At 49.3% G+C, this 7629-nt stretch overlaps 1 long non-coding RNA gene across 1 annotated transcript; it reads right to left on the bottom strand.

The window, feature by feature from the left end:
* Nucleotides 1-842: 842 nt before the first annotated feature.
* LOC143442097 (uncharacterized) lies at nucleotides 843-7629 on the bottom strand. Its single transcript, XR_013110019.1, has 4 exons — nucleotides 6439-7629; nucleotides 4291-4467; nucleotides 3925-4043; nucleotides 843-944 (listed from the first exon to the last, which is right to left on the bottom strand). It is a non-coding gene; the product is annotated as an uncharacterized LOC143442097 (long non-coding RNA).

Genomic DNA, 7629 nt, shown 5'->3' with positions numbered 1-7629 from the left:
TCATTAGTCCTCCTTCAGCCCCTATGTCAGTACACAGCAGATCATCCCTCCTCTCCCCCTATGTGGCCATCTCCTTCAGGCCCTGTCAGATTGTCTGCCTCTGGCTACAACAGTCCGATAACTTGGCACCTCGTCTCCGCCCTTGTTCTTATTAATCCCTCCCTCTTGGCTGTGAAGGAATGAGGATCTCCCTTGAGTGGGGATTTGGTTGTTCATTTTTGAACCAAAACCATTTCAGCTCCCCTTATAGCAGGTGAGGCCCTTCTTGAAGTCCAGCCTCCTGCTGCAAATATGCCTTATCTCCCACCACCCGTTGCTACTTGCACTTTACCCTCTGCTTGGAGGACATCTTGTAATTCTATTTGAGTCATGCCTCTGCACCTGACTAGGTGCTGTCTCTGCCTGGACTACCAATTGGAACACCTGCTGTACTTTGGGTGACTCTTGCCTTCTGAGTAACCTCCTTCTCCCTGCCTAGGGATGTGATGATTCTGGCCTTTGGCTCCCAGATACCTGCTGCGTGTGTCATTCTATGAGTGCCTGCATCACACTGAGGGCTGTGACCCCATCTTGAGTCTCTATGATGACCATGATGAGAAGAGAAGGAGTTGTAAACAAATGTTGCCTGGTGATACGGAAGGCGCGTGTGCGCACAGGTGCAGGAGCAGACACCGGCCTGTGTATGTCTTCAGCACTTATTAGTAGACTCTCGAGATTTTTACAGAAGTGGATGATGAATTGACTATTGCTGTAGCCCTAGAAGGCTTTGCCATTTGTGGGTGTTCATTATACAAAGAGGCTGCCGATGGGGACTTCAGCATGCACATAGGTCTCAGAATGAAGGGACCAAGGAGCCCCTCTGAACTATCTTTACCTACAAAGGAAGCCTGGATCCCTTAGAAGTGCCAGAACAGGCTCTGTTGAGAGGTGTCCAACTCTGTGGGCTGTGGAAGAAAGAGCTCTCGTTATGGTGGGGGGGGGGGGGGAGAATTGTTCTCCCCCACCATAACGAGTCGGTAGGTAGGGGAGAACAATTCTCTGAGCAAACAAAGGAGTGGACCAGAGAGATGAAGGTCCTTCCCCAGGAACTTAACATTTCTGAGGTAGGAGAGACAAATTCACACGATGATAATAACCAGGGTCCTGATACAGGAGGAAGGGGATACGAGAGGGGATACGGATGAGAGTATGAGGGGTATAAAGGTTGGGAAGAAGTTGGGGTGCATGATCTCAGAAAGGATCCCTGGGAAGAGGGAGCTGGGCTTCATGAGATAGAGCAGTGGGCAAGAGTTAGAAACGGGATCAGCCAGGCAAAGGTCATGTGGCTAGGAAGGAATCCAGATAGACCGTGTATGGGAGTGGCAGCCTGGGGTGGTAGGCAGTGGCCAGAACACGTGGCCCATGGTCTTGCAGGAGTCTGGCTTCCATTTAGGATTGTGGAAGGACCCTAACGTGTAGAGTAGAGGAGTGGCATGTTCTGATTTGTGTTCTATAGTCTTTACCTTTGCCAGGGCTGGGGACAACGTGTTGGAATGAGGTAGGAGGGTGGACGGAGGAGAACTGTGAACCACTGGGACCTGGATGGTAAGTGGGGAGTGAAGATGGAGCCCAGCTATGGATGCATGGGAGACAAGGGTGCAGTTGTAGAGCAGAGGACTGAAAGAGGGAGGGAGCACACTGAGGAGCTGGGCTTTGGACTCAGAACACTGTGTGTTTATGGCATATTTGGTGCAGAAGTTTGAAGGATGGTTCAGGCCAACCTCAGTGCTACTCACTCACCCCTTTACAGGTTTCTTGGCTCTCCAAATGGAAATGCAAGGACAGCAGAGGCAAGATTGAACTGGGAACTCAGCAGAGAGGATTATGTACAACAGAGATACCTCCCCTCCCCCAAAACCACCAGGTACAATAGATACTGATGATCCAAATTCAATCCCTAGAACCCAGATGGTGAAAGGAAGGAGTTGACTTCCTCAACTTGTATTCTGTCCTCCACTGTGCAGACATGTACACGCGTGCACACATACACACACACACACACAGAGACATACACAAAACAAAAAACAAAAAATCTGTAAAAATATAATAAAAAAATTTTAGAGACTGTTTCAAACAAACATATGAAGACAAAACAAAACCCAGAAAATACATAAGAAAAACCACCAGTTTTTGTTAGAGGCCATGCTGCTGAGAGAACTGTTCCCTCACACTAGCACTGCTGTGGGTCATGCCTCTGCCCTGAGAGCTGTTCCCTCACACTAGCACTGCTGTGGGTCATGCCTCTGCCCCGAGAGCTCTGAGGATCGCATTTGCTTCAGGGAGGCAACTTCTGTCAAAAGCTTTGGCCACAGCTGGAGATGGCACAGTGGCTAAGAGCATTGGATGTTCTTCCAGAGGACCCAGGTTCCATACCTAGTACCCATCTGGCCACTCACAACCATCTATAACTCCAGATTAAGGGGGCTCTGATGCCCACTGAAGGCACTGTGCTTGCGCATAGTGTACAGACATTACATGCAGGGAAACACCCAAACATAAGCAAATAAATCTTTGAAAAGAAGCATTTATTATCTACTAGGGCTGGCCAATGTTGATAAGAGAACGAAGAGGGGGTAAAGGTGTGGCATCTCTGTCTTCAGCTCACATCTGATTCATTTATGACCTGACCGCTTCTGTCTTAGAGTTTCTATTGCTATGATAAAACACTATGACCAAAAAGGAAGCTGGGGAGGAAAGGGTTTGTTTGGCTTACACTTCCATGTTTATTCTTCATGGAAGGAAGTCAGGACAGGAACTCAAAACAGGGCAGGAACCTGGAAACAGGAGGTAATGCAGAGGCCATGGAGGGGTGCTGCTGACCCGTTTGCTCCTCGTGGCTTGCTCAGCCTGCCTTCTATAGAACCTAGGATCACCAGTCCAGGGGTGCTGGCACCCACAATGGGCTGGACCCTCCCTCAGCAATCACTAATTAAGAAAATGCCCTATTGGCTTGCCTACAGCCTGATCTTAAGGAGGCATTTTCTCAGTTGAGGCTTCCTCCTCTGTGGTGACTCTGGCTTGTGTGAAATTGACTTAGACTAGCCAGTACAGTTGAGATTATTGATTCTGCTCAACTTTGCCCAAAGCCATGTTTATCTTTAGGGAATGATGGTCCAGAACTATATAACTCAAAGTCTTTCTGAAATGTTCCTTTTTTGCCCCCTTTGATTGGTATCTATATCTACATCTATATATCTAGGTCTGTGTGTGTGTGTGTGCGCGCAGTTTTTTCTCCCTTCCCCGAGTCTCTCCCAGCTACCTCCCCTCTCTCCCAGATCCACTTCCCCCCCCCCCCCACTCCAGCCCTGCCACCCATTAGAAAAGAACAGGCCTCCTGGGGACATCAACCAAACAGAGTGGCATAACAAGGTACAATAAATTACAATAAGACCAGGCATGTGCCATCACATCAAGGCTGGAGAAAGCTACCCAACAGGAGGAGAAGTTCCCACAAGCAGGCAAAAGAGTCAGACACAGCCACCTGTTACCACTCTTAGGAATTCCACAAAAATACCAAGCTACTTAGCCATCACACACACACACACACACACACACACACACACACACACACACACACAAATATATATGCAAAGGATCTAGGTCAGACCCCTCTCTGTAAGCTCCGTAAGTTGATTTTGTGGTTCATGTTCTTGTGGTGCCCCTGACCCCTCTGACTCCTGAACACTGCCTGATGTTTGGCTATGGCACTCTGGATCTGCTCCCAGTCTATCTCCCCTGGAGCTGGAGACTAAGGATACCAGCATAAGATTTACAGGGCACCAAGCAGCCCACAGCTTCACATCCCTCCCCCACCCCCTGGCATAGCACCCACAAGTGTCTGCTCATCTGTCTTTTCCTAACCCAAACCCCTTCTTTCCACATTACCTAAGAGCAAACGGAACTTGCAGCAGGCTAAGTGAAGATGGGCTTCAGGTGTAGAACGCCATCTTGCTTTGCCAGTGTAGGAATACAACTTTTTCCTTGTTCTTGACTATATGTCCTTTCTGGAGAATGGGTAAATAGAGTTAGGTTCAGAAATAGGCTCTTGGAAGCCACTGTCTAGGGCCGGGATATGGGGTCAGGATCTCAGGGGTGCCCCATTTCCTAGTCCACTCCAGGTCCCCAAGCCTCTAAACCCTCAGCCTTGCTGAGAACTAGGTCTCGCCATGTGGACCGTGGGTGGCATGTCCCAACATATAACTCCCAAGGATGCCTCTCCTGCTTCCCAGGGCTCAGTGTGCCAACTCTCACCTCCATAGAGGATGCTCCAATTCAGACTCCCTCACCCTGAAAGCCCTAGAGTTTAGTTGTCCTCAGAGGTGGAGACCTTGGACTGTGATTCAAGACAGACATCTCAGGAGGCCCAGCAGCAGAGCAGGTCTGGTTGGGAAAAGGCCACTTCTGGGAAGGAAATGTTCTTGGTGATCCCTGGGTGGGAAAATGTCCATGAAATAGCATGAGGTGAAAAGGGGGTTTCCACAAAAGGGTTAACAGCCAGTTTTGAAAATCCAAATAGAAAAAAAAAGTAGCCACTTATTGAATCTGAGTCTTATTCGGTGTCTGTTCTAAGACACGGGCCCATCTAAATGCTCCATGTCTGCCCTTTGAGATAGACCTGGAGAGTTCAATTTACAAATGAAGGAACAGAGACTTGTCCCACTCCCATCCAGTAAACAGCTGGAGCACAATTAGACCCTAAGCAATGGGCTTGCTTGGGGACGAGTCACTGGGAGAAGTAACAAAATTATCCCAAGAGCTGTGAGAGGGAGGGTTTACGTGGTTTATGCTTTTCTGTATTTCCACCCTGTATGAAGGGATTTTAAAAATACTTTACTCCCATCTCACCCCACACGAAAACAAATAAAAAGTGTGTGTGTGTGTGTGTGTGTGTGTGTGTGTGTGTGTGTGTGTACAGTTTCTCCAGAGAAGCCTACGTTTTCCTGGTTCCTTGGTTCCTTCACAATTCTGATCTCATTTTTATGCAGAACAGTATGCACTCTGCACCCAGCTGCTGCTGAATCCCTCTTAAGAGGAACTGGCTCTCTAGAGCAGCCTCAGTTGGAGCCGCCCTCCCCCCAACACCGCCCCTCCCATCTCTGGCTGCGGCCATGTGACCTTGGAACTTCAATTCTTTGAGTCTGAGGTTCGTTGTTGTTGAAAGGGCTGATGTAGGTTACACTCTGGAGCAGAAGAAGGGGCTCCACAAATATCTCCCCAAAGCTGACCTCAGAAGTTCCGCCTGCTGCTGGCAACCCTCCCTGTAGAAGGCCATGGAACAGATCCACTCACCCTCTCCTCCAGGCAGTCCCTCCCCAGCTCCCTCAGCGGCCTGGCAAGCAGGCAGGCTGCAATGCCCCAAGCAGTTCTCAGCATTGGACTCCCTGGGAGGCCTGGGTAAAAAGGCAAACTGCAGCTCCCCGCCCCCCACCCCCACCCCCATGAAGAGTCTGCCTCCTGTATGAGGAAGGAATTTTGAGTCTAGATTTTACAACTCCCCAAGGGTCCTGATGAGAACATAGTGTCTCACCTCAAACTTTTCCTCAGAATTAACCAGAGCCAGGTTACAGCCTGATTAGCTTAGTTCTGAAAAGTGCTCTGACCACTCAGTCTCCTGAATGTGCCGCCTGGGGTATTCTGGTACCATAGACATATGGTCACTCCTGGGTTGCTTGCTCTGTGGTGTTGTGTTCTGAAATTAAGCAGTGGTAGATCGAGGAGCCCTGGCAGCCCAACATGATTCTTTAGTGGCTTCTGCATCCTTATAGAGGCCTGCTGACCACTTTGCAGGGCTCTTAGAATGAATATGATAAGCATTATAGACGTCAGAAAAGAAGACAGAACCCAGGCCATTAAAAGCCCTGCTCTATGAGCCCTATGCAGGATTCCCAGACAAGGCCTGATGTAAGATAACAGCTGTAGAACATAGGGGTGGAGCATCTCGTGGGCTGTGCCTGGACCCAGAACTCTGCAGGTCTCTGGGGTTTGTCACTCTGAGGCTGACAATCCTAAGGCTAGAATGGGCAGCTATGACGCCCTGACTGGAGCCCAGATGCTGGAAGGGTCATGGCCTCCGGGACTCAAATTTACTCACAGATAGCAAAGGTGGGCCATTTGAACTCTCAGAGCCTGGGTCTTCTTCTACAAAACGCTGACAGGCACAACTACTATGTGACCTGGCTAGGCTCTGCATTTAAACCTGTCACACTTGGCTACATGGCGCTTGGTGGTTTAAGGTTCTTTAGACCCTGGGCAAACGCTGACACACAGAACCCTGGTTGTTTGCAGAGATGTGCGAGCTCCCTCTGCTGGAAGACAGGTGAATTGTAGCGAAGAAAGGTGAGATGAAGGTAGAACCTGCAGGCTGTCAGCAGAGGTAGGACTTTGGAGGAGCATACTCACCCTGGCATTCTACAGATGAGGAAACTAAGACCAAGGCCAGCCACTTCACTGGACGGACTCTTTCAAGACTGCCTGTGTGGCATTGGGGTTTAGGAGCTCTCCTCTGCAGAGAGTTTTAATGGAGCCCAACCAGGCCCCATTCAGAGCCCATCCGACCCATTTCCACTGGCGCTGCCCCAGAGAGCTGCAGGAATCAGTATCGTGGGACACAGGCACAAGGAGGCTGCTAAACTGTCCCTTCCTCCCACCAGCGAGCTGGACTTTTCGGGAAGGTCTGACGGCTTGGCGGGGTCAGGAATGCTGGACTGTGGAGTCTGTGTGGAGAACATCGCTCCTAGGAAGCAGATACCAAAGAGCCGTTGTCTGTCGGCCTGTGTGCTGCTCAGGTACGGGAGAGAACTGAATCATCTACTAGGGCCTGCTCGGATTTGCTCCTCTGACTGGTAATGACACTATTGTGTTTGGACCCAAGAGGACCTCAGTGGGGAGTGCTAGCGGGCTCAGAAGATTCTGGAAACTTTGTAACTTCCCCGTGTCTATCACTCATGGCAGCTACTCTTTCCTGAACACCTCTTGGCTGGGAGCTGTGTTGTGTTTGACAGACACTGTATTTTATTGTCAATGTCTGCTATAAGTAGGAGGTATATTAGGTGTATATCTTGAATCCGAGAACTGAAGAATTAAAACAGAAGTTCTCAACCCCCGTGGAGGTCAAACGACGCCTTTGCAGGAGTTGCCTAAGACCACTGGAAAACATTTACATTATGATTCATAACCATAGCAAACTTACAGGTATGAAGAAGCAATGAAAATGACTATATGCCAGGTGGTGGTGGTGGCGCGCATGCCTTTAATCCCAGCACTTGAGAGGCAGAGGCAGGCAGATTTCTGAGTTCGAGGCCAGCCTGGTCTACAGAGTGAGTTCCAGGACATCCAGGGCTACACAGAGAAACCCTGTCTCGAAAACCAAAAGAAAAAAGAAAGAAAGAAAGAAAGAAAGAAAGAAAGAAAGAAAGAAAGAAAGAAAAAAGAAAATGACTTTATGGTCAGGGGTCACCACAGCATGAGGAACACTATTGAAGGGTCACAGCATTAGGAAGGTTGAGAACCACTGGATTAAAACAGTGGTCGGTAGGATATGACGTGTGTGCCTCCCTCCCTAACCTCCCCACCAGGCATTTGCTTTAGCCT

This window comes from Arvicanthis niloticus, chromosome 4 (genome assembly GCF_011762505.2).
Source record: "Arvicanthis niloticus isolate mArvNil1 chromosome 4, mArvNil1.pat.X, whole genome shotgun sequence".
Taxonomy (NCBI): Eukaryota; Metazoa; Chordata; class Mammalia; order Rodentia; family Muridae; genus Arvicanthis; species Arvicanthis niloticus.
Note: the sequence above shows the minus strand (reverse complement) of the source record. Positions and strands in the feature narration are given on the sequence as shown.